This window comes from Anomaloglossus baeobatrachus, unplaced genomic scaffold (genome assembly GCF_048569485.1).
Source record: "Anomaloglossus baeobatrachus isolate aAnoBae1 unplaced genomic scaffold, aAnoBae1.hap1 Scaffold_356, whole genome shotgun sequence".
Lineage (NCBI taxonomy): Eukaryota > Metazoa > Chordata > Amphibia > Anura > Aromobatidae > Anomaloglossus > Anomaloglossus baeobatrachus.
Genome location: NW_027442917.1, coordinates 162,451 through 189,874, shown reverse-complemented (window position 1 = coordinate 189,874; position 27,424 = coordinate 162,451). Strand labels below are relative to the sequence as shown.

Sequence of the window (27,424 nt, the reverse complement as noted above, 5' to 3'; positions counted from 1 at the left end):
CTGCCAATCCCCCCCCCCCCCGCCGATTCCGCGGGTGCTGGCCCCGCCGATGCCGCGGGTGCTGGCCCCGCCGATGCCGCGGGTGCTGGCCCCGCCGATGCCGCGGGTGCTGGCCCCACAGAGCAGCAGAGTTGTGTGTATTTGTCTGTATGTAGCAGAGTTGTATGTGTTTGTCTGTATGTAGCAGAGTTGTATGTGTTTGTCTGTATGTAGCAGAGTTGTATGTGTTTGTCTGTATGTAGCAGAGTTGTGTGTATTTGTCTGTATGTAGCAGAGTTGTATGTGTTTGTCTGTATGTAGCAGAGTTGTGTGTGTTTGTCTGTATGTAGCAGAGTTGTGTGTGTTTGTCTGTTTGTAGCAGAGTTGTGTGTGTTTGTCTGATTGTAGCAGAGTTGTGTGTGTGTGTTTGTCTGTATGTAGCAGAGTTGTGTGTGTTTGTCTGTTTGTAGCAGAGTTGTGTGTGTTTGTCTGATTGTAGCAGAGTTGTGTGTGTTTGTCTGATTGTAGCAGAGTTGTGTGTGTGTGTTTGTCTGTATGTAGCAGAGTTGTGTGTGTGTGTTTGTCTGTATGTAGCAGAGTTGTGTGTGTGTGTTTGTCTGTATGTAGCAGAGTTGTGTGTGTTTGTCTGATTGTAGCAGAGTTGTGTGTGTGTTTGTCTGTATGTAGCAGAGTTGTGTGTGTTTGTCTGATTGTAGCAGAGTTGTGTGTGTGTGTTTGTCTGTATGTAGCAGAGTTGTGCGTGTTTGTCTGTTTGTAGCAGAGTTGTGTGTGTTTGTCTGATTGTAGCAGAGTTGTGTGTGTGTGTTTGTCTGTATGTAGCAGAGTTGTGTGTGTTTGTCTGTATGTAGCAGAGTTGTGTGTGTTTGTCTGATTGTAGCAGAGTTGTGTGTGTCTGTTTGTAGCAGAGTTGTGTGTGTGTTTGTATGTAGCAGAGTTGTGTGTGTGTTTGTATGTAGCAGAGTTGTGTGTGTTTGTCTGATTGTAGCAGAGTTGTGTGTGTCTGTTGGTAGCAGAGTTGTGTGTGTTTGTATGTAGCAGAGTTGTGTGTGTTTGTCTGATTGTAGCAGAGTTGTGTGTGTGTTTGTCTGTATGTAGCAGAGTTGTGTGTGTTTGTCTGTATGTAGCAGAGTTGTGTGTCTGTATGTAGCAGAGTTGTGTGTCTGTATGTAGCAGAGTTGTGTGTGTTTGTCTGTATGTAGCAGAGTTGTGTGTGTTTGTCTGTATGTAGCAGAGTTGTGTGTGTTTGTCTGTATGTAGCAGAGTTGTGTGTGTTTGTCTGTATGTAGCAGAGTTGTGTGTGTTTGTCTGATTGTAGCAGAGTTGTGTGTGTTTGTATGTAGCAGAGTTGTGTGTGTTTGTCTGATTGTAGCAGAGTTGTGTGTGTGTGTTTGTCTGTATGTAGCAGAGTTGTGTGTGTTTGTCTGTATGTAGCAGAGTTGTGTGTGTTTGTCTGTATGTAGCAGAGTTGTGTGTGTTTGTCTGTTTGTAGCAGAGTTGTGTGTGTTTGTCTGTTTGTAGCAGAGTTGTGTGTGTTTGTCTGATTGTAGCAGAGTTGTGTGTGTCTGTTTGTAGCAGAGTTGTGTGTGTGTTTGTATGTAGCAGAGTTGTGTGTGTGTTTGTATGTAGCAGAGTTGTGTGTGTTTGTATGTAGCAGAGTTGTGTGTGTTTGTCTGATTGTAGCAGAGTTGTGTGTGTCTGTTTGTAGCAGAGTTGTGTGTGTGTTTGTATGTAGCAGAGTTGTGTGTGTTTGTCTGATTGTAGCAGAGTTGTGTGTGTGTTTGTCTGTATGTAGCAGAGTTGTGTGTGTTTGTCTGTATGTAGCAGAGTTGTGTGTGTTTGTCTGTATGTAGCAGAGTTGTGTGTGTTTGTCTGTATGTAGCAGAGTTGTGTGTGTTTGTCTGTATGTAGCAGAGTTGTGTGTGTTTGTCTGTATGTAGCAGAGTTGTGTGTGTTTGTCTGTCTGTAGCAGAGTTGTGTGTGTTTGTCTGTTTGTAGCAGAGTTGTGTGTGTTTGTCTGTTTGTAGCAGAGTTGTGTGTGTTTGTCTGTATGTAGCAGAGTTGTGTGTGTGTTTGTCTGTATGTAGCAGAGTTGTGTGTGTTTGTCTGTATGTAGCAGAGTTGTGTGTGTTTGTCTGATTGTAGCAGAGTTGTGTGTGTGTGTGTTTGTCTGTATGTAGCAGAGTTGTGTGTGTTTGTCTGTTTGTAGCAGAGTTGTGTGTGTTTGTCTGATTGTAGCAGAGTTGTGTGTGTTTGTCTGATTGTAGCAGAGTTGTGTGTGTGTGTTTGTCTGTATGTAGCAGAGTTGTGTGTGTTTGTCTGTTTGTAGCAGAGTTGTGTGTGTTTGTCTGATTGTAGCAGAGTTGTGTGTGTGTGTTTGTCTGTATGTAGCAGAGTTGTGTGTGTTTGTCTGTATGTAGCAGAGTTGTGTGTGTTTGTCTGATTGTAGCAGAGTTGTGTGTGTCTGTTTGTAGCAGAGTTGTGTGTGTGTGTTTGTATGTAGCAGAGTTGTGTGTGTGTTTGTCTGTCTGTAGCAGAGTTGTGTGTGTGTGTCTGTTTGTAGCAGAGTTGTGTGTGTTTGTCTGTTTGTAGCAGAGTTGTGTGTGTTTGTCTGTATGTAGCAGAGTTGTGTGTGTGTTTGTCTGTATGTAGCAGAGTTGTGTGTGTTTGTCTGTATGTAGCAGAGTTGTGTGTGTTTGTCTGCTTGTAGCAGAGTTGTGTGTGTCTGTTTGTAGCAGAGTGTAGTACCATTGTTTCAGTCCAGTTGTGGCTTTATACAGCAGGGAGGAGCATTCCTTGCTGTACTAAGTGAACATTGGAGCGATTGATCTGTCAATGGCCCTTTAAACATATTGTACGGCTCTCGCGGAATTATATTTCAAAATATGTGGCGTTTACGGCTCTCTTAGCCAAAAAGGTTCCTGACCCCTGCGCTAGGCCAGAGGCACAAGCCCGGAGGCCCAAGCCCGGAGGCCTGGAGGCCCAAACCCGGAGGCACGATACCCGGAGGCACGGAAGCACAAGCCCGGAGGCCCGAGACCCGGAGCCACAGAGGCCAGCGGCACAAGCCGGGAGGATACACCAGTGAGGCAGAGAGCCAGGGTGCTCTGTGAAAATCAAAGGCCTAAGCAGTGGGCCATGATAGACCCAATGTGCAAAGCCAGAGGTGTGGGCAGAGCCTTGAACAGGAAAGCACATCAGACTTGCCCTCAAGAAATAAACTGTGGACTCCGGAGAAACCTACCCATAGAATGGTAGCCAAGAGTCAGATTAGTCCCACCTGAACCAATTAATTCACCCTGAGATTCAGCTGAAGTGAAGTTCCCACATCCAAGAGAGTGCTATATCCACATTATCTGCCCCAGTACAGGAGTATACAGGCAGAATCTAGACAGGTGATATGATAGTGGGAACATATGAGTGGTCATTTAGGCTATGTGCACACGTTGCGTTTTTTTCAGTGCAGAAACAAAACGCACCCTCTGGCAGAGGGGATAATTGTAAACAATGCGTTTTGGGGGAAAACGCATCAAAAACGCATGCGTTTTTAGTGCGTTTTCCATGCGTTTTCTTCAGGTGCGTTTTTGACCACATGATCCAGTGACAGTGCCACAGTACATCCAGTACACACTGCCAGCCTTCTTGCAGAGATGTGAGTGTTATCCACGGGAGAACGCAGCTGTCCATGCCCACGATTTGGGTTCAGGCTGCTGTGGACTTGCTCTATTCTACGTGCAGAGAACACTCTTGTCTCCGCAGCATAAATTGACATGCTGAGGCTCGGGAAGCCGCGCCACAGGTCAGTTTATGCTGCGGAGAAAAGAAACCCAGTGGGCACGGGATTTCTAAAAATCCTTCCACTGTGCTTCTACTGCACAACGCAGCGTTATGGACGCAGGGAAAACACTGCAAACCCTGATTGTGGGCACACAGCCAAAAATGTGTCAATGGATGTCAAAAATATATATAACGTCCCACCCCCCCTGCATATTCTAAGCTGGTGCCCATTAGTGCCTTTCATGTGGCACTAAAGGGTGCCTAGCCTTGTATTTAGCCCAAAAAAAAAATTAAAATAAAACGACGTGGGGTCCCGCCTATTTTTGATAGCCAGTCAGGGTAAAGCAGACAGCTGTAGCTTGCAAACCACAGCTGACAGCTTCATCTTGTCTGGTGATCAATTTGGAGGGCTCCCCAAGCTGTTTTTTTTTTATTTATAATTTAAAAAAAAAAAAACGTGGGGTCCCCCCAAATTAGATCACCAGCCAAGGTGAAGCTGACAGCTGGGGTCTGGTATTCTCAGGATGGGAAGAGCCATGGTTATTGGACTCTTCCCAGCCTAAAAATAGCAGGCCGCAGCCGCCCCCGCCCCAGAAGTGGCGCATCCATTAGATGCGCCAATCCTGGCGCTTCGCCCCAACTCATCCCGTTGCCCTGGTGCGGTGGCAAACGGGGTAATATATGGGGTTGATACCAGATGTGTAATGTCACCTGGCATCAAGCCCAGCAATTAGTGATGTCACGGCGTCTATCTGATACCAGACATAACTAATTGACAGTAATAGCAAAAAAATTGACAACAAAAAAAATGAAAAAAAACACTCCCCAAAAACATATCCTCTTTCACCAATTTATTTTAAAGAAAAGTAAAAAAATTGTGTCCGCAGTATCCATTTTTGACGTCCCATGTCGCCTCTGGACCTTCTACAATATGGGGGGCACGCTCAGGGAACGTGTCCCCCATTTTCTAGTAGTGCAGACCCTCCATTTGAGGAGAGTGGGTGCAAAGAATCTACACCCCCTCTCCCCGGGTCATAGCTGTAGTGTGCCGAGCAGCAGCAACCAGCGCAGCTCACACTGAACACAGGAAGCAGTCAGCTGCTCGGCACATGTGACCGGCGCGCACTGTGAAGGAGGGGGCCACGAGGGATCAGCGCTGTGACAGGTACGGGGGTTACCGGGGAACACCGGGGGGGAATAGGGGGTGACCTGGCAGGGCATGGGGAGCAGTTTTCTGTCGCATGTGTTATTGCACATGCGACAGAAACAGAGGAGTAGGGCGGCCGGTGCGCTGCTGTGCGCACGGCCATGTTGGATTTTCGGGAGGGGGTTCGGGGCGGGCACTTTGGCGACACCGGGGGCTTTCCTAAACTTTGCCAGGAAGTGAGGTCAACAGGAAACCTCTTGACCTCACTTCCAGGTAAAATGCCTGCGTTCTGTATGCCGATAAAGCACGCGGACCGCAACAAAAATGCAGCGAACTGCGTTCTGACCCACATCATTGATTTCAATGGGGGGGGGGGAGAACGCAGCTACAACGCACAAAAGTAGTGACATGCTGCTTTTTTTTCCGCACCGATTTTTGGCATCCAGAACGCTGCGTTTAGATACGCAGCGTGTGCATTGATTTTTCGGCTTTCTCATAGACTTTGCTGAGGAAGCTGAACGCATGCTATTTGGCAATGAAACGCTGCAGTTCTAAATGCAGCGTTTCCGCGGGAAAAAACGCAACGTGTGCACATAGCCTTAACCACAAAATGAGGATCAACATAAAGTCCCATCAACAGATAAATTCGGAAGCTCAAATATGAGACTGCTGGTCCAAACAGAATGAGGCAACAATTTCAGCAATGCGGCATAAACTTTGCTCAAAAAGTTCCAAGGCCTGGCCTCTGGGCCTGAAGCAAACTCTAATGCGTGAGGCCCAGGTTTTGCTAACGGGCATGTTGCTTGAATCAGCTCAGAAAACCACTGTGCACTTACCTGTGCAGACTGCACCATGTCGCCTTCCACGGAGAGTAGTCGAGTCACGGCCAGGAATACCACATTATTTCAGATGGTGCGCTGATGGCTGACGGACCTCTACCCAGAGAGGTATCGGCTCTGGACTGTGTCAGGGAGAAGGGAAGGCGAAGACCCCTCCCCAATCCCACTGAGCCCATTCTGATACAGCGAGTGATGGCTGAGGGACATTCCTTTAAGACCGGGGTGGGGAACCTCCGACCCGCGGGCCGTATGCAGCCCCTGGGCACATTCCAGGGGACCGCTGTGCTCTGGCGGCAGCCGCGCTTTTCCCAGCTGCTGGCCCTTTAAATCCCACTGCCTGATGCCCTGAGGGTAGATGCAGGAATGTACGGGCTTTATCCACATCCTGACTTTCAGGACATGACTGCAGTCCATACATTCTAGGCTTAACCCCGGCCTGTGCTAGTGTGCTCTGGTGGGCGGAATAAGCAGCACGCTGCGATAAAGTCACAGAAGAGCTGCAGCAGATTTACCGACCATCCGGACCTGTGCTGTGCAGTGTGTGACTCCTCCTTACCCACCCCAGTACTGTGAGTACTCAACCCATCCCCGCTCAGTGCTGTGTACCCCCTAATGCTGTGTGTACCCCTAGTGCAGTGTGTACCCCCTAATGTTGTGTGTACCCCCTAGTGCTGTGTACCTCCTAGTACAGTGTGTATCCCCTAATGCTGTGTGTACCCCTAGAACTGTGTACCCCCCAGTGTTGTGTATCCCCTAGTACAGTGTGTACCCCCTAATGCTGTGTATACCCCTAGTGCAGTGTGTACCCCCTAATGCTGTGTACCCACTGATGTGTGTACCCCACAGTGCTGTGTACCTCCTAGTAGTGTGTACCCCCTAATGCTGTGTGTACCCCTAGAACTGTGTACCCCCTAATTCAGTGTGTACCCCCTAATGCAGTGTGTACCCCCTAATGCAGTGTGTACCCCCTAATGCAGTGTGTAACCCCCAATGCAGTGTGTAACCCCCAATGCAGTGTGTAACCCCCAATGCAGTGTGTAACCCCCAATGCAGTGTGTACCCCCTAATGCTGTGTGTACCCCTAGAACTGTGTACCCCCTAATGCTGTGTGTACCCCCAAGTGCAGTGTGTACCCCCTAGTACAGTGTGTACCCCCTAATGCTGTGTACCCCCAAATGCTGTTTACCCCCTAGTACAGTGTGTACCCCCTCAGCGCTGTGTAACCCCCCACTGCTGTCTGTGCCCCCCTAGTGTTGTCTGTACCCCCTGGGTGATGTCTATGCTCCCCCAGTGCTGTCTGCACCACCTAATGCTGTCCATGCTGCCACCAGTGCTGTCCATGCCATGGTCAGTGCTGTCTGTGCCCCCCTTATGCAGTCTGTGCTCCCCAGTGCTGTGTGCCACCCCTCAGTACTGTGTATTCGCCACTGCTGTCTGTACCCTCCCACTGCTGTCTATGCCCCCCCAGTCCATGCCCTCCTAGTGATGTCTATGCTCCCCCAGTCCTGTCTGCGTCTCCCTAGTGATGCCACCTAGTGCTGTCCTTGTCCCCAGTCATAGGTGTGCCACCGCCAGGGCTGTCCATGCACTCCTAGTGATGTATATGCCCCAGCCCCTCCTGTGATGTGTACTCCCAGTGTCTCCTGTAATTTATGCGCCCCAGCATCTCCTGTGATGTATATGCCCCTAGCATCTCCAGACCGAGACAAACCTGGAAAATCAGTTGTGAGAAACAAGATGATCAACATAACCGAACATCACAGCCGCACCAAAGAGAAGCAGCTCCTGCCTCCACAGTAGGGGTGAGTTAATGAATCGTTTGACCAAATATAGCAGGGTTATTTTTCAAGTTGATAATGTGCGGCCCCCGAAGGTTAGTAGGAAATTTCAAATGGCTCCTGACAGTAAAAAGGTTCCCCGCCCCTGCTTTAAGAGGTTTCAGCACCGAGCCGCTTCACAGGGAGAAGGGAAGGCAGAGACAGCACCCCCCCAACACCCTGAGCCCATTCTGACACAGCGAGTGGAGGCTGTGTCAGAATTCTTTCGAGATGTTTCAGCTCTGGGCCACTTCACAGGTAGAAGGGAAGGCAGAGACCCCCCGATCCCATACACACTAAATCCATATGATGAAATTCTAAAGGATAAAATATCTCCAATTCAGGAGCAACTCTCATGCGACCGTCTCCTGTAGGGACAGGAAAAACACTGGAGGGGCCTTTTAACCTCTCTGTGATCCTGTCCCTGAATAGGTCAAGGGGATTAACTCCTGTGGTGCTGTCTGGAGGGACGTCCTGGAAATTTTGACTTAAATATTGAGATGTTTCTAAAAATGTTATTACATAACTTACCACATTTTACACATTCTTTAAAAAAAATATAATTACATACCTTAATGTAAGTAAAAGACGCTCCTCTGCACAAATACTTTTCCTAAATCTAGTATTTTGTTTACTGATTAAAGGGCGAATTAGATTTAATATGAAATCAAATATTTCCAAACCTATTCTACAGCAGGCATGAAATTCATTTAGATTATCTCGTAATTTTTATATAAGCGATGGAAATGGCCTCTAGTAGGACGATGCTGGACGAGTGGGTGAATCCAAAATCTGCGACACCGACGAATAGTTGCATCTGGGTAGGTTTCACCAAATCTACGAGATAAAACCCAGTGAAGCAGAACACGCTCAGTGGTGTTCAAGGTCAAATATGAATACATTATCTTGTTTTTGATAATGCAGTTGGTCAATGAAGCATGCAGTTCAGCAAAAACTTCACTAATGGTATCAAGTCCATTGAGGTACGTGGGGGCGTGCCCTTTTAAATAGACAGGTAACATGTGTTGACTGATTTGAAACAATCGCATGAAGAAACACGCATCGCATACAGATTACAAACGGATTGCACATGGACTACAATCACGAGAAAAAAAATCACAGAATCGCATTGCACACGGATTGACACAAGGACACAGCTCGTGCTACTCTCCAGCAAGAGAATCAGACCAATTTTGCAATTGCAAGTGTGACGCCGCCCTTAGGGCGGAGAGGTAACTTCCTTTGTGGTGTCGTGGAGGGTGACTTCAGAAAAATAAAATATTTGATATTTTCCACTCTTAAGCACTAGGGGGAGCAGATGCTGCGATCCTACTGTAGACCTATTGTATAACTAGCTAACATTGCAAGTGCAGGAAAAGTGGGTGGAATCTGTTCATGTGTGTGATGTCCCCTCCTGTCCTGGGTGTTTCCAAAAGAATTAGAAGAGAGAATGAAGTTTAGGATCACAAAGCAGAGCCATTTTGTTGGTGAGCGCAAAGTGATACCTAATGTCTAAAAAGTGTCACCAAGGACAGCTGCATAGTGCTCCTTACGTAGCACTCTCCACGACCAGTACCAGCAATGCTCTGCCTCACGCCTGCCCGCAATTCTCTGCCGCACGCAAACCCCCCCCAATGCTTTGCCACACGCACGCCCACCAATGCTATGTCGCACATATGCCTCCTAATGCTCTGCCGCACGCACGCAATACTGTCGCATGCAGGCCCCCAATGCTTTGCAGCACGCACACCTCCCAATGCTCTGCTGCACGCATTCACGCCCCTCAATAACTCATCTTATTCGGTTTGAGGCTCCATGCAAGATCTCGCCTCGTGGGGGTAAGTATAATTCTAAGAACGGTCAAGAATCAGCCCAGAATTACACAGGAGGACCTGGTCAATGACCTCAACAGAACTGGGACCACAATCTCAAATATTACAGTAAAACACTATGCCATCATGGATTAAAATTCTGCAGTGCACACATGGTCCCCCTGCTCATGCCAGCACATCCAGGCTCATTTGAATCTTGCCAGTGACCATCTGGATGATCCAGGGAGGCATGTGGTCAAGTGAGACCAAAATAGAATTAGTATTAGAGCACTGAAGATGGGTCGTGGCTGGGTGTTACAGCATAACAATGATCCGAAACACACAGACAGGTCAACTAAGGACCTGAGTCTAATAGAAAATCTTTGGAAGGAACTGAAAATGCAGCCCAGTGACAGCCAAGAAACTTGAAAGATCTGGAGAAGATCTGTATGGAGGAGTGAACCAAAATCCCTGCTGCAGAGTGTGCAAACTGGGTCAAGAACTGTAGGAAACGTCTGACCTCTAACTGCAAACAAAGGTTTCTGTACCAAATGCAAAGTTCTGTATTTACATTGTAACAAATACATATTTAACGCAATAAAATGTAAATTCATTATTTAAAAATCATGCAATGTAATTTTCTGTATTTTTTTTATTCTGTCACAGTTGAAGTTACCTAAAATAAAAAATTACAGCCCTCTCCATGCCAGGAAAATTTGCAAAATCGGCCGTGTATCAAATTCGAATACTTTAAGAATAAGCTTCTTACCTTTTGATACAGCTTGAGTTGCCTTTCTCTGGAAGGCAAGGTGGTTGGATCAGCGGTTCCCAGGAGGAGTGGGTCGCTGTTCAGGCACTAGATTTTGTTGTCGCCATTCAACATGGGACATATAAGAATTTGTGTGTGTGGTCCTAATTAAATTAAATTATAGAGATCATGTATGTACCGTGTTTTTCCAAAAATAATCCCTAGCAGGGATTTTCACTATTTTTGGAGCAAGACTTAAATATAAGCCCTCCCCCGAAAATAAGCCCTAGTCGCAGATCAATAATGAAGTATCTGGGCAGCTAAAAAAGATACAGATACTGCAGGAAACTTCAATATAGACAGTGGGCACCACACAATCACTCACCTGATGCTGAGCGGCAGGACCTGCAGTGATCGCCCCCCCCTCACACATCCGAACACACACGTGCACACACACACATACATACACACACACACCTGATCTCACACATAATCAGATCATACACGCAAACATCGGATCACACACATACTCACCACATCCAAACACGTCTTCTTGCAGGCAGAATCCAGAGAGGCAGTGCAGTGGAGTGCAAGGACCTGCAGAACAGGACCTGCGGCCGGACACGTGACTTGCTCTCATCATTCCCTCTGACCGGAAGCGCTGGATGTGATGTGATGTGTGTGTGTGCCAGCAGCAGGGGAGGACTGCATGCAGCACACACCAGAGATCACAGGAGGACCTGCTAGGAGCCACACAGACGTCCAGGTCTGGTGAGTATGAGGCTCCTGGGAAGTGGGGGGGGGGGTCTGCTTATTTTGGGGGGTAAACTTACCCCCCCAACCGTGTTTCTCCAAGAATAAGACCTCCTCCAAAAATAAGCCCTAGTGCTTTTTGGGGGCGCAAAAATAAATAAATATATATATATATATATATATATGACGGGGTCTTATTTTTGGAAATACACGGTATGTATTCGAGAAGCCCCTCTGAGACTATAAAGTATCAGAAGTAGCTCTCCCTTTGTCTCCAACAAAAAAAAATAACATCATAGTCACTCATTTATATAAGACTATAGAAACATTTTAGTTTCACATTCCTAAGCTTCACTTTTAATAAAGAAACTGACACTATACAAGTCCTTATCTAAAGTAAGCAGAGGTGTCTGCTGCATTACACCAGAGGAGACACAGTACAGACTCTACAAAGCCAAAATGGAGTGTAGATTTAACAAAATGGATTCTGCTCTCATTAAGCTATGTGCGCACGTTGCGTACAGTCACTGCAGAAATTTCTGCAGCGATCTGAAGAGCACATGTGCGCTTTAAATCGCTGCAGAAATGTCCGTAGTGAAAGCCGATTCCATGCGCTCTGCCTGCAGCTCCTCCCATAGACAGAGCAGGAGCTGCCGGCAAAGCGCAGGAAAGAAGTGACATGTCACTTCTTTTTACGCAGCGCTTCGGCAGTAGCCGAAGCGCTGCGCTCTTAAACGCAACGTGCGCACGGCCCCTGCACAATCTCCATAGACTGTGCAGGGGACGCAGGACGCATGCAGTTACGCTGCGCTACAAAGCGCAGCGTAACTGCATGTATTTACGCAACGTGCGCACATAGCCTTAAAGCAATACACAAATGGATGAATAAAGAGTACAACTTGGCTATAAAACAACAAAAACAAAAAGCTTTTTCTCCCTGTTAGGTTGACCAATTGGTCACAACTGTTGCCAGCGATGACCAAATGCGGAGGGAGTCCCGGGCCCCCCCCTCAGCTCCCCTCAGCTCCAGTAAGATACAGGCAGGCGCTGACATCTACACAGAAGAGGCTGGGCGCTCTGAAACAGAATGCGGATTTATTATTACATACAAGGGCTTTTCAACCTATTAGGGGCGTAGCTATGTCGTGTACAGGGGCGCAAGTTTCGGTTCTAGGCGTAGCTTTCATTTCTCGATAAACGTAAGTCTTATTCCTTGGCAAAGCATAAATAAATTTCGATTTCTGACGTAAGCACAAAACATAAGTCTTATTGTCTTAAACCAGACTGCAGGTCTTATCGCTTTGTACTTGGGCCTGGAATGCGCCTTCAGAGTCTGTTAAATAAACAAGTCTGCCGTGCTCTTTGCAAAGGAGAATGAATTTCTATGATTTTTCTAACCATGGAAAAAGTTAACTCTTTGCTCACATCCCCCTCAAAAATTAGAAAAAGAAAAAAAAAAATGTAAAAAGATTGTAAATGATCCATCATAAAAAGTACACAACCGTAATGACCCATGAAATGAACTCTATTAACAGATAGTAAAAGTCTATTAATATTTACTAAAACAGACATTCTATTCATGACTATGGCTTATCTCCTGTGTGAATTCTATCATGTCTAATAAGATGTGATTTCTGAGCAAAACATTTTCCACATTCTGAACATGAATATGGCTTCCTTCCTGTGTGAATTCTCTCATGTTTAATGAGATTTGATTTGTCAGCAAAACATTTCCCACATTCTGAACATAACAATGGCTTCTCTCCTGTGTGAATTCTCTCATGTCTATTAAGTCCTGATTTCTCAGGAAAACATTTCCCACATTCTGAACATGAATATGGCTTCTCTCCTGTGTGAATTCTCTCATGTGTAATGAGATGTGATTGCCGAGCAAAACATTTCCCACATTCTGAACATGAATATGACTTCTCTCCTGTGTGAATTCTCTCATGTGTAATGAGATATGATTTCTTAGCAAAACATTTCCTACATTCTGAACATGAATATGGCTTCTCTCCCGTGTGAATTCTCTCATGTGTAATGAGATGTGATTGCTGAGAAAAACATTTCCCACATTCTGAACATAAATATGGCTTCTCTCCTGTGTGAATTCGCTTATGTTTAAAAAGAACTGATTTCTCAGCAAAACATCTTCCACATTCTGAACATGAATATGGCTTCTCTCCTGTGTGAATTCTCTCATGTGTAATGAGATCTGATTTGGTGGCAAAACATGTCTCACATTCTGAACATGAATATGGCTTCTCTCCTGTGTGAATTCTCTCATGTCTAATGAGACCTGATTTGGTGGCAAAACATGTCTCACATTCTGAACATAAATAAATCTTCTCTCCTGTGTGATTTCTCTCATGTCTAGTAAGTCCTGATTTCTCAGGAAAACATTTCCCACATTCTGAACATGAATATGGCTTCTCTCCTGTGTGAATTCTCTCATGTGTAATGAGATGTGATTGCCGAGCAAAACATTTCCCACATTCTGAACATGAATATGACTTCTCTCCTGTATGAATTCTCTTATGTGTAATGAGATGTGATTGCTGAGAAAAACATTTCCCACATTCTAAACATGAATATGGCTTCTCTCCTGTGTGAATTCTCTCATGTGTAATGAGATGTGATTGCTGAGAAAAACATTTCCCACATTCTGAACATAAATATGGCTTCTCTCCTGTGTGAATTTGCTTATGTTTAAAAAGAACTGATTTCTCAGCAAAACATCTTCCACATTCTGAACATGAATATGGCTTCTCTCCTGTGTGAATTCTCTCATGTGTAATGAGATCTGATTTGGTGGCAAAACATATCTCACATTCTAAACATGAATATGGCTTCTCTCCTGTGTGAATTCTCTCATGTCTAATGAGACCTGATTTGGTGGCAAAACATATCTCACATTCTGAACATGAATATGGCTTCTCTCCTGTGTGATTTCTCTCATGTGTAATGAGATGTGATTTCTGAGCAAAACATTTCTCACATTCTGCACATGAATATGGCTTCACTCCTGTATGAATTCTCTCATGTGTAATGAGATGTGATTTCTTAGCAAAACATTTCTCACATTCTGCACATGAATATGGCTTCACTCCTGTATGAATTCTCTCATGTGTAATGAGATGTGATTTGGTGGCAAAACATTTCCCACATTCTGAACATGAATATGGCTTCTCTCCTTTGTGACTTTCACTTCCCTTAGCATTCTGTGTTGAACTCCTGGTAGCATCATCTGTCAAACAAAATTGAAGTTGTAAGCTTTTAATAATATAACCTCAAACATACACATAGACACACATAAATCCATACAAATTCAAAAGTGTGTAGCAAAGCTCTACTTGAAAAGGCATATGTGACAGAAAATACACAAAATGATATAATTTTAAAAACTGCACCATTCGAACTGCTCAAAACGAAATTCAATAAAAACGTATCTACATAAGCATATCCAGGATACTTTAGCATTGCATTACTGCTGTAGAAATATTAGTAAAAAGGGATTAATACATAGGTAATGAGAAAAATTAGTAAAACAACATAGGCATTGCCTTAGTGCTTTAGAGATATATGGAAAGTGAGAGTCTTAGCTTATGTATTGGCTAATCCTTGTGAGCCCGATAATCTTGACAAGCAACTGACCAAGTGCTCCGTCCTATAACCAGGATGTGTCCACCATCTTATTTTGCCAGGAACCTATCTACCCAGACATGCAGATTTTTAAATCACACATAGAAGCATTTAAGGTTAGGTTTCCAATATAGCACACCTGGAAGAAAAAGACATGGTTCCCACGTCCTAAAGTCATATCTTTGATCTAAAGCCGCAAGCAGAAATGAAATACCTGAACATGAGGTTCTTGGCTTAACATTCTGGTCAGACTGTATGAAGCCCCCTGCCACGTCATGGCGAATCTCTGAGTGGGTCCCTATTCTATGCCTCAAAAGTGCAGCGCCGTCCATCGCTACACCAACAATGCACCAGCAGGGCAGGTGACCTGGTGCCTCACAACACCCATGCTGCAAGGCAGAGTCCCCATGACTCCAGGCCACACCGCCCCCCAGGCGCAAAACTACCACAGCAATGGCCGCCACACACCAGCACTCTGTGAAAGGAGCTGTACACTCACCTTCCACAAGCTCCCAGTGTGTGAACTGATGAGAACCTGATGTTCAGGTATTTAATTTTTGCCTAGTGGCTTTAGATCAAGGTATGATTTTGGGATGTGAAAATGTGATTCATATTTTTTTCTCTCAACTGTGCTGTTAGGTTCCCAATATAATGAAATCACCTTGTCGAGGTTATCGGGCTCACATGGATTGGCCAATACATAAGCTAAGAATCTCTCTTTGCAAATATCTCTAAAGCAGTAATGCAATGCCCATGATTTTATTCATTTTTCATTTTAGCTATGTGTCCCTTTTTTTGTAATATTCCTACAGCAGTAATGGAATGCCAAAGTACACTTTAGATGCGCCACAGGAATTAAAGCAATGTGGAAGGAAAAAAATGAAGAGTTTAATGTTTCCCACAAAAGTGTGGCTTTAACTACAAATTTTCATTTTTTTCAAAAGATGAGAAAATGGACCTTATAATTCTGTTGTGCGATGTCTCGAGTGTACGCCGAAACCCCATATGTGGTTGAAAATACTGCTTGGGTCCACGGCAGGGCTTGGAATGGAAGGAGCAACATTTGACTTTTGGAGAACAAAATTGACTGAAATAGCGGATGCCATGTCACTTTTGTAAAGCCCTTGATGTGCTTCAACAGTGGAAACCCCCAACAAATCTCCACTCTACAATCTACACCACTGAAGGAATGTATCTAAGTGTGGAGATCATAGGAGCACCCTTATGTAGGGCAAGGGGTCTTTAGCAGACCCCCAGCTATTATGGCGACCCATCTGCACCCAACGATAATGTTGCTGGGGGTGTTGGATATGCCCAACGTTGTACCCCATAGGCTGCGTGCTGCGAATGCTGCTCTCAAAGACTGAAAAGTTAACAGCAGTGGGTGAAGCTTACCTCCACTGAATAAGTCAGACATCATTTGCTATCAATAATGGAGTTTCAGCTTCTGAGCCCATAAGAAGTAATAGGATGTAATATGTTACATATCAAGAAGGGGTTAAAGAAAATCTGGCAGCTACAAAAACACTATTTACCTGCAGATATAGTGGTAATCTGAGTACCTAGCATTTAAATGATATCTATCTGGTTATTGGAACAGTGTGTGACGCTAGTCACTGCATGGACAAGCCGTAAGGCAGCGTTAGCAAATGTTCCGGGGTCAGATACAAAGAGAGCATGCCGTGAACTAAGGGGAAAGACAAAGGTTATGGTCTGGGGTCAGAATATTAGGAGGATAGCAGATCGGGGGAAATGGAAAATCAGAGAAAATCCAAGGTCTGGCAGCTATAGATCAGAGCACATAACCAATGCCCCGTGTCATGTGGTGTTCAGGCCCACATTCGCGGGGTTCAGCTGCAGCATCTGACTCTGTTCACAGGCAACCTGATCTTAGTTGCTCAGCCTCAGCTGAGTCTTTTCTACTGCTTTCCAGTCCTGCAGGAGTTAATTCCTGTGGAGTGATGTGTGGCTCCTTGACACTCAGAAGGCTAATTTCTATTCACCTGTCTTCTCCCTATTTAAGATTTGAGAGTCTGCTTGTTGCTGCAGAGAATACTTCCAGCTTATGCTCCAGTGATTCCGGTCTTTCTGGCGATCCTATTCTTGGTAACCAGTATATTGCTGTTTGAGTGGTGTGGAAGTTTCCCCATTGTACATTTACTTCCTTCCTTATACTTTATTTCCTCCAATACACGTACTGTGTCTACTTTTTGTGTCCAGTGTGTATGAGTTTTGTTTTTTTCCTGTGTCTGTAGTATTTGTGGGGTTTGCATCTCCACTCCAGGTGGGGGGGGGGGGTTAGATCAGGGTTTGGACAGGCGTTAGGGTTAAGATGGCGGTCCAGACCTGGATACCATCAAGCCTACCTCTGGGATAAGGAACAGCACACGGACCCTAGGTCTGTGGGTCATTTTTGGGGTCCCTGCTCCAGCTACCTTTGCACCTCTGTGATACCCTGTGTTTGGGACTGACTACTCAGCTAAGTAACTGATCACTTAGAACAGGGAACCCCTGAAGAAACCGAGGACCTCTCAGTTTCAGATAGATTGTTGAGTGACAGCTCAATTCAAACAGCTTGGCACGGCCCTGATTCCATAGGGAGGCAAAAATTGTCACTCACTGCGTCTAAGACAGCGGAGAGATTGTGACACAGTAACTGCAAGAAGAAAATGCAGTTACATTCTCCCAGCAGCTGCTTACTTCCAGTCACCAGCACAGTGGGAGAGGCAGTAACAGTCACCACTCACTACATAGTGAGTGCCCAGTAATCAACCCTCTTGTTCCTTGGCTGACAGCCTGTGAGCGGTAAGTGTTACGGTTTCCCACACTTCATCAGTGACTGTATACGAGCGGCAGCAGGGAGAACGTAACTTCATTTTCTCCTTGCAGCTGAGAATGTGACTGTTCTCCTTGTTATTTAATGGTGACACTTCACTGAGGAGGGTTACCTGTGGAAAGGTCTCTACTCCGTTCATCACCCCGATCATCCATTTCTCCTTTATCTGTTGTGTCTGCAGCGTTCTGCATATCTTTTCTCTGAATTTCAAAGCTGTAAAATAAATATTGTAAAAGTCAGGGACAGAAGGGAAAGTCATATGGAAGGTTCTAGATGGGCGCTTCTGCTACCAGAGCCATATGGTACCCGAGACCAATCCATGCATGGCCTCTACGCCTCCTATATCGCCCGTGCTGCCCCAGAGTCAGTTCAGCAGGGATAGAAGCAGACGTGGCAGGATCCACTTAGTGTGGTACATTATGACATTGGGATTTCCTTCATTGTTTTGTCTTCACAATTTGGACGCCCTAATGCTTATTTTTGCAAAAACAAAAGCAAATCCAGCGCCTTGGCAAGGAGACTCGAGTGATAAAACTCCAAACTTTATTGTATCAAAATTAAAAAAATACAGACCACTATGTGGGGGGACAAGAAAAAGTGATCCACAGACAGAGGAAAAATTCCTACATGTTTCGACCAGTAGAGGTCTTAGTCATGGAATGAAGGAAGGTCTCCAGTGGAGGTGATTTAAAACCACATGCACACCATGTCATCAGAGCGGGTGCTCTAATTAAGAAATATGTGTTACCAGTCCATTCAAAGTGAATGTGTGCAAACATATGTAACAAGACATAATAGAGACAAAAAATAAAATAAAAAAAACTACACAATGTGGCAGTCTATGAGAAAAAATTAAAATAAAAATGGATACAGAGGAGGAAGATCCAGAAAATACAAAAGCAAAAACCCATGTATGCGAAAAATTGTAATAAGGAGGGGATGTAGTCGCACAATACATGAGGAGAGAAAGAAAAAATAAAAAAAAATAAAAAATTTTCATTTTCTTTATTTCTTCCCTTCCCCTCTCTCTCTCTTCTCCCTTATTCTCTTTTCCCCCTTCCTCTCCCCAAAAACATCCCTATCTCACCTTCTTCTCACTATCTATTATTGGATCAAATACTAGGTTGACAAACTAGATATAATTTTTTATATATATATATTTTTTTTTTTTTTTTTTAATATTATATACTATAATTAATTTATTATTAGATCCAAGAGAGAAGGAGAGAAGGGGGGGGAGAAACAAAAACAAAAACCCCAAGGGGGGAGGGGAGAGGAATAACTCCTTATGAATACTGTATGATGAGGTCTTTTCTAGAGTTCATACCATGTGGAACCCGTGTACCCAATTTAAAAATCCAAAAAGACTCCCTGTTGAAAATTTTTCTACGATGGTCACCCCCTCTCAATGGTTTATAGACTTTCTCAATACCAGAAAAGATAAGAGAATCAAGGTTCCTATTGTGTATAGAAACAAAATGTCTAGTGACCGCAGATACATTAACAGCCGTTAAATTTGACGCATCGGACATATGCCGTCTGATGCGTTTTTTCAACGGGCCACTAGTGCATCCCACGTACTGGATTCTGCAGGCCGTGCATTCAATCAGATAGATGACATTTGGTGTGTTACAATTAATAAAATCTTTTATGTCATAGGATAGACCGGTGGTGATAGAAGTAAACGTTTTACTTTTTTTGACATGCTTGCAAGAAATACACTGATTGTGACCACAGCCGTAGAACCCAGTACATGAGAGCCAATTTTTGTTGTTTTTATTAGTATTCTGTGAGTCTTTGCTGGCAACAAAACTGGGAGCCAAAAGATTTGATAAATTGAGAGCCCGTTTAGCAACAAAATTGATGGAATAGCTAGTAAGAATTTGACTTAAGTTATTATCTTGATGTAAAAGAGGTAAGTATTTTCTGATGATTCTTACAATATCATTGAATTGCGGGAAATAAGCCGTAGCGAATGTTATTTTGTCAAGATGTTTCTTATTGTCGATTTTTTTGCATTTGAAAAGGTCTGTTCTATTGAGATCCTTTACTATAGATTGTGCTCGATTGAGACACCAGTCTGGGTAGCCCCTTTGTTTCAGACGTGTACATATCCCTGATGATTCCTCCAAAAATATGTCAGATCTGGAACAATTTCGTTTAGCCCTAATCAATTCTCCTAGAGGAATATTTTTGATGGTATGGGGAGGATGGCATGACTGGGCTTGTAGAATAGAGTTGGAATCAGTGTATTTTTTGAAAGGATATATGTCAATTTTGTTTCCATTTCCATGCTTATTTTTCTGTCATTTAAAAATTGTTTTAGTCAACAATGTTGTATTTTTGAAAAAATACCCTGGAGACAGGGAAAGATAGAAAGAGACAAACGCGGCGCCAAACTAAGTGTAGTGAGTTGTTTTTTTTTATATATATATAAAGGTGTTGAAATAGTGAAACTCTCACCTGGTTCAGAGGTTAGAAAGCCTGGAATAATCCAAAAGGAGTTGATCCACTTTCAAATAGGATTATGGTGCAGTATGCAGCAATCGCACTGGATACTATAGAGGAGCCCCCTGGAATAATCCAAAAAGGAGTTGTATTTTTGAAAGTCTTATTGAGGAAAATTTGTTTTATCTAATTGTTTTTCTTTAAGGGGGTGAACAGAGGTGTACATAGAAATCATGGGACCCCATAGCGGAAGTTCTAATTGGTATCCCTCCCCCCAAAAATAAAAATGTAATTAATATTCAACTGGGTCATATAAGAACCTCTCATAACTTTACAGCTCTTACAAAGTAATTTTTCTCTTCAAGCCCAAAGATTCCCCTTTCACTGCCCCATAATGTATAATACAAGCACTGTATGATACCTCCACAGTCACTTCCTCCACACCAGGGCTGAGGAGTCGGTAACAAAAACGGGAAGTTTCCCTCCGCTCTCTATACAGACACATCTGCAGGTTTTTCCCTCCGCTCTCTATAAAGAAACATCTGCAGGTTTTTCCCTCCGCTCTCTATAAAGACACATCTGCAGGTTTTTCTCACTGACATCAAATCAGAATAAAGTGAAGAAATAAATCCGGCACTCAAAATATCCAAAATATTTTCAAAAACTTTTTTATTTTTTAAATCCAGTGAATAAAGACCACAATGTGCGTCAATCAGTGACGTTTCGGTCCTTCCTTGGACCTTTATCAAACTCACACTATAAAGATACATAAGAAAAATACAAAGTGAATATTATGGGATATTGCAGCCGCTGGGGGCGTGGCCATGTTCCAATTGTGCCCATTTTCTGTTCTATAGATAAATCTTTTCTATGGATCTTCCCACAAGTAATATGTAAGATGTTTCCTCTAATATTCATGCACCTTTCAGAGAATATTCACTTTGTATTTTTCTTATGTATCTTTATAGTGTGAGTTTGATAAAGGTCCAAGGAAGGACCGAAACGTCACTGATTGACTCACATTGTGGTCTTTATTCTCTGGGTTTATAAACCCCAGATGTGCCCCCATCCATCCATCCATCCATCGTGCAGTCTCCCCCCTGCGAGCCCCCCCCCAAACATGCAGTCTCCCCCCTGCGAGCCCCCCCCAATGTGCAGTCTCCCCCCTGCGAGCCCCCCCCAAACATGCAGTCTCCCCCCCCTGCAAGCCTCCCCCCCAACGTGCAGTCTCCCCCCCCTGCGAGCCTCCCCCCCAACGTGCAGTCGCTCCCCCCCAACGTGCAGTCGCTCCCCGTGAGCCCCCCCCGAACGTGCAGTCGCTCCCCGTGAGCCCCCCCCCGAACGTGCAGTCGCTCCCCCTGTGAGCCCCCCCCCCGAACGTGCAGTCGCTCCCCCTGTGAGCCCCCCCCCGAAACGTGCAGTCGCTCCCCCTGTGAGCCCCCCCGAACGTGCAGTCGCTCCCCCTGTGAGCCCCCTCCCGAACGTGCAGTCGCTCCCCCTGTGAGCCCCCCCGAACGTGCAGTCGCTCCCTGTGAGCCCCCCCCGAACGTGCAGTCGCTCCCTCTGTGAGCCCCCCGAACGTGCAGTCGCTCCCTCTGTGAGCCCCCCGAACGTGCAGTCGCTCCCCCTGTGAGCCCCCCGAACGTGCAGTCGCTCCCCCTGTGAGCCCCCCAACATGCAGCCTTTTCTACTTTGAGCCCTCCATCGTGTAGCATCGCCCAGTGTAAGCCCTCCCCCAATATGCAGCATCGCCCCCTCCCCTGTGTAGCCCCCCCCATATCCCCCTTCCTTATGGAAGCCTCCACAGCCCTGTGCTGCAGCTTCAGCCCCTTCCCTGTGATATATACACGAGCTGCAGCCCCCAGTAGTGACAGGAGACACTTTTATTTCTTACCCCAAAATCCAGTGTGACCTCAGCTCTATAACTAATGAGGAAAAGCTGAATCTTCCCCACCTCAGGGTCAGGATCCGTCCGCTCTGCACAGGAGCCAGAGCACTGCTGCTTCCCCTCACAGATCTGCACAGCACGATGAGACCCCGCCCCTTCCGGTGACGTCATTGCCTCAAGAAATCAACTCCATTCTAGACGCTACCCTCTGGCCACTGGGATGTTACATGCTAGAATGTACGGGCTGCTTTCTGGTATGACGTCACGTCTGACACGTGTTAGGGGCGTGGTCTGATGTCACAAGGTGAGGCGACGGTTGTGTCTAGAATGGAGGTGATATTGTGAGGTGACTGCAGCCTCCAGTGTAGACGGCTCTGTACTGAGGGGACTAGAATGGAGGTGATATTGTGAGGTGACTGCAGCCTCCAGTGTAGACGGCTCTGTACTGAGGGGACTAGAATGGAGGTGATATTGTGAGGTGACTGGAGTCTCCAGTGTAGACGGCTCTGTACTGAGGGGACTAGAATGGAGGTGATATTGTGAGGTGACTGCAGTCTCCAGTGTAGCCGGCTCTGTACTGAGGGGACTAGAATGGAGGTGATATTGTGAGGTGACTGGAGTCTCCAGTGTAGACGGCTCTGTACTGAGGGGACTAGAATGGAGGTGATATTGTGAGGTGACTGCAGTCTCCAGTGTAGCCGGCTCTGTACTGAGGGGACTAGAATGGAGGTGATATTGTGAGGTGACTGCAGTCTCCAGTGTAGACGGCTCTGTACTGAGGGGACTAGAATGGAGGTGATATTGTGAGGTGACTGCAGCCTCCAGTGTAGACGGCTCTGTACTGAGGGGACTAGAATGGAGGTGATATTGTGAGGTGACTGCAGTCTCCAGTGTAGACGGCTCTGTACTGAGGAGACTAGAATGGAGGTGATATTGTGAGGTGACTGCAGCCTCCAGTGTAGACGGCTCTGTACTGAGGGGACTAGAATGGAGGTGATATTGTGAGGTGACTGCAGTCTCCAGTGTAGACGGCTCTGTACTGAGGGGACTAGAATGGAGGTGATATTGTGAGGTGACTGCAGCCTCCAGTGTAGACGGCTCTGTACTGAGGGGACTAGAATGGAGGTGATATTGTGAGGTGACTGCAGTCTCCAGTGTAGACGGCTCTGTACTGAGGGGACTAGAATGGAGGTGATATTGTGAGGTGACTGCAGTCTCCAGTGTAGACGGCTCTGTACTGAGGGGACTAGAATGGAGGTGATATGGTGAGGTGACTGCAGTCTCCAGTGTAGACGGCTCTGTACTGAGGGGTCTAGAATGGAGGTGATATTGTGAGGTGACTGCAGTCACCAGTGTAGACGGCTCTGTACTGAGGGGACTAGAATGGAGGTGATATTGTGAGGTGACTGCAGTCTCCAGTGTAGACGGCTCTGTACTGAGGGGACTAGAATGGAGGTGATATTGTGAGGTGACTGCGGTCTCCAGTGTAGACGGCTCTGTACTGAGGGGACTAGAATGGAGGTGATATTGTGAGGTGACTGCAGTCTCCAGTGTAGACGGCTCTGTACTGAGGGGACTAGAATGGAGGTGATATTGTGAGGTGACTGCAGCCTCCAGTGTAGATGGCTCTGTACTGAGGGGACTAGAATGGAGGTGATATTGTGAGGTGACTGCAGCCTCCAGTGTAGACGGCTCTGTACTGAGGGGACTAGAATGGAGGTGATATTGTGAGGTGACTGCAGCCTCCAGTGTAGACGGCTCTGTACTGAGTGGACTAGAATGGAGGTGATATTGTGAGGTGACTGCAGCTTCCAGTGTAGACGGCTCTGTACTGAGGGGACTAGAATGGAGGTGATATTGTGAGGTGACTGCAGTCTCCAGTGTAGACGGCTCTGTACTGAGGGGACTAGAATGGAGGTGATATTGTGAGGTGACTGCAGCCTCCAGTGTAGACGGCTCTGTACTGAGGGGACTAGAATGGAGGTGATATTGTGAGGTGACTGCAGCCTCCAGTGTAGACGGCTCTGTACTGAGTGGACTAGAATGCAGGTGATATTGTGAGGTGACTGCAGTGTCCAGTGTATACGGCTCTGTACTGAGGAGACTAGAATGGAGGTGATATTGTGAGGTGACTGCGGTCTCCAGTGTAGACGGCCCTGTACTGAGGGAACTAGAATGGAGGTGATATTGTGAGGTGACTGCAGCCTCCAGTGTAGACGGCTCTGTACTGAGGGGACTAGAATGGAGGTGATATTGTGAGGTGACTGCAGTCTCCAGTGTAGACGGCTCTGTACTGAGGGGACTAGAATGGAGGTGATATTGTGAGGTGACTGCAGCCTCCAGTGTAGACGTCTCTGTACTGAGTGGACTAGAATGGAGGTGATATTGTGAGGTGACTGCAGTCTCCCGTGTAGACGGCTCTGTACTGAGGGGACTAGAATGGAGGTGATATTGTGAGGTGACTGCAGCCTCCAGTGTAGACGGCTCTGTACTGAGGGGACTAGAATGGAGGTGATATTGTGAGGTGACTGCAGTCTCCAGTGTAGACGGCTCTGTACTGAGGGGACTAGAATGGAGGTGATATTGTGAGGTGACTGCAGTCTCCAGTGTAGACGGCTCTGTACTGAGGGGACTAGAATGGAGGTGATATTGTGAGGTGACTGCAGTCTCCAGTGTAGACGGCTCTGTACTGAGGGGACTAGAATGGAGGTGATATTGTGAGGTGACTGCAGCCTCCAGTGTAGACGGCTCTGTACTGAGTGGACTAGAATGGAGGTGATATTGTGAGGTGACTGCAGTCTCCAGTGTAGACGGCTCTGTACTGAGGGGACTAGAATGGAGGTGATATTGTGAGGCGACTGCAGTCTCTAGTGTAGACGGCTCTGTACTGAGGGGACTAGAATGGAGGTGATATTGTGAGGTGACTGCAGCCTCCAGTGTAGACGGCTCTGTACTGAGGGGACTAGAATGGAGGTGATATTGTGAGGTGACTGCAGCCTCCAGTGTAGACGGCTCTGTACTGAGGGGACTAGAATGGAGGTGATATTGTGAGGTGACTGCAGTCTCCAGTGTAGACGGCTCTGTACTGAGGGGACTAGAATGGAGGTGATATTGTGAGGTGACTGCAGTCTCTAGTGTAGACGGCTCTGTACTGAGGAGACTAGAATGGAGGTGATATTGTGAGGTGACTGCAGTCTCCAGTGTAGACGGCTCTGTACTGAGGGGACTAGAATGGAGGTGATATTGTGAGGTGACTGCAGTCTCCAGTGTAGACGGCTCTGTACTGAGGGGACTAGAATGGAGGTGATATTGTGAGGTGACTGCAGCCTCCAGTGTAGACGGCTCTGTACTGAGGGGACTAGAATGGATGTGATATTGTGAGGTGATTGCAGTCTCCAGTGTAGACGGCTCTGTACTGAGGGGACTAGAATGGATGTGATATTGTGAGGTGACTGCAGCCTCCAGTGTAGACGGCTCTGTACTGAGGGGACTAGAATGGAGGTGATATTGTGAGGTGACTGCAGTCTCCAGTGTAGACGGCTCTGTACTGAGGGGACTAGAATGGAGGTGATATTGTGAGGTGACTGCAGTCTCCAGTGTAGACGGCTCTGTACTGAGGGGACTAGAATGGAGGTGATATTGTGAGGTGACTGCAGCCTCCAGTGTAGACGGCTCTGTACTGAGGGGACTAGAATGGAGGTGATATTGTGAGGTGACTGCAGTCTCCAGTGTAGACGGCTCTGTACTGAGGGGACTAGAATGGAGGTGATATTGTGAGGTGACTGCAGCCTCCAGTGTAGACGGCTCTGTACTGAGGGGACTAGAATGGAGGTGATATTGTGAGGTGACTGCAGTCTCCAGTGTAGACGGCTCTGTACTGAGGGGACTAGAATGGAGGTGATATTGTGAGGTGACTGCAGCCTCCAGTGTAGACGGCTCTGTACTGAGGGGACTAGAATGGAGGTGATATTGTGAGGTGACTGCAGCCTCCAGTGTAGACGGTTCTGTACTGAGGGGACTAGAATGGAGGTGATATTGTGAGGTGACTGCAGTCTCCAGTGTAGACGGCTCTGTACTGAGGGGACTAGAATGGAGGTGATATTGTGAGGTGACTGCAGCCTCCAGTGTAGACGGTTCTGTACTGAGGGGACTAGAATGGAGGTGATATTGTGAGGTGACTGCAGTCTCCAGTGTAGACGGCTCTGTACTGAGGGGACTAGAATGGAGGTGATATTGTGAGGTGACTGCAGTCTCCAGTGTAGACGGCTCTGTACTGAGGGGACTAGAATGGAGGTGATATTGTGAGGTGACTGCAGCCTCCAGTGTAGACGGCTCTGTACTGAGTGGACTAGAATGGAGGTGATATTGTGAGGTGACTGCAGTCTCCAGTGTAGACGGCTCTGTACTGAGGGGACTAGAATGGAGGTGATATTGTGAGGTGACTGCAGTCTCTAGTGTAGACGGCTCTGTACTGAGGGGACTAGAATGGAGGTGATATTGTGAGGTGACTGCAGCCTCCAGTGTAGACGGCTCTGTACTGAGGGGACTAGAATGGAGGTGATATTGTGAGGTGACTGCAGCCTCCAGTGTAGACGGCTCTGTACTGAGGGGACTAGAATGGAGGTGATATTGTGAGGTGACTGCAGTCTCCAGTGTAGACGGCTCTGTACTGAGGGGACTAGAATGGAGGTGATATTGTGAGGTGACTGCAGTCTCTAGTGTAGACGGCTCTGTACTGAGGAGACTAGAATGGAGGTGATATTGTGAGGTGACTGCAGTCTCCAGTGTAGACGGCTCTGTACTGAGGGGACTAGAATGGAGGTGATATTGTGAGGTGACTGCAGTCTCCAGTGTAGACGGCTCTGTACTGAGGGGACTAGAATGGAGGTGATATTGTGAGGTGACTGCAGCCTCCAGTGTAGACGGCTCTGTACTGAGGGGACTAGAATGGATGTGATATTGTGAGGTGATTGCAGTCTCCAGTGTAGACGGCTCTGTACTGAGGGGACTAGAATGGATGTGATATTGTGAGGTGACTGCAGCCTCCAGTGTAGACGGCTCTGTACTGAGGGGACTAGAATGGAGGTGATATTGTGAGGTGACTGCAGTCTCCAGTGTAGACGGCTCTGTACTGAGGGGACTAGAATGGAGGTGATATTGTGAGGTGACTGCAGTCTCCAGTGTAGACGGCTCTGTACTGAGGGGACTAGAATGGAGGTGATATTGTGAGGTGACTGCAGCCTCCAGTGTAGACGGCTCTGTACTGAGGGGACTAGAATGGAGGTGATATTGTGAGGTGACTGCAGTCTCCAGTGTAGACGGCTCTGTACTGAGGGGACTAGAATGGAGGTGATATTGTGAGGTGACTGCAGCCTCCAGTGTAGACGGCTCTGTACTGAGGGGACTAGAATGGAGGTGATATTGTGAGGTGACTGCAGTCTCCAGTGTAGACGGCTCTGTACTGAGGGGACTAGAATGGAGGTGATATTGTGAGGTGACTGCAGCCTCCAGTGTAGACGGCTCTGTACTGAGGGGACTAGAATGGAGGTGATATTGTGAGGTGACTGCAGCCTCCAGTGTAGACGGTTCTGTACTGAGGGGACTAGAATGGAGGTGATATTGTGAGGTGACTGCAGTCTCCAGTGTAGACGGCTCTGTACTGAGGGGACTAGAATGGAGGTGATATTGTGAGGTGACTGCAGCCTCCAGTGTAGACGGTTC

The 27,424-nt window shown here is 46.5% G+C and overlaps 1 pseudogene; it reads right to left on the bottom strand.

Moving 5' to 3' along the window:
• Window positions 1–11,795: 11,795 nt before the first annotated feature.
• The window catches only part of LOC142272823 (uncharacterized), a 119,170-nt pseudogene continuing 103,541 nt past the window's right edge, over window positions 11,796–27,424 (bottom strand).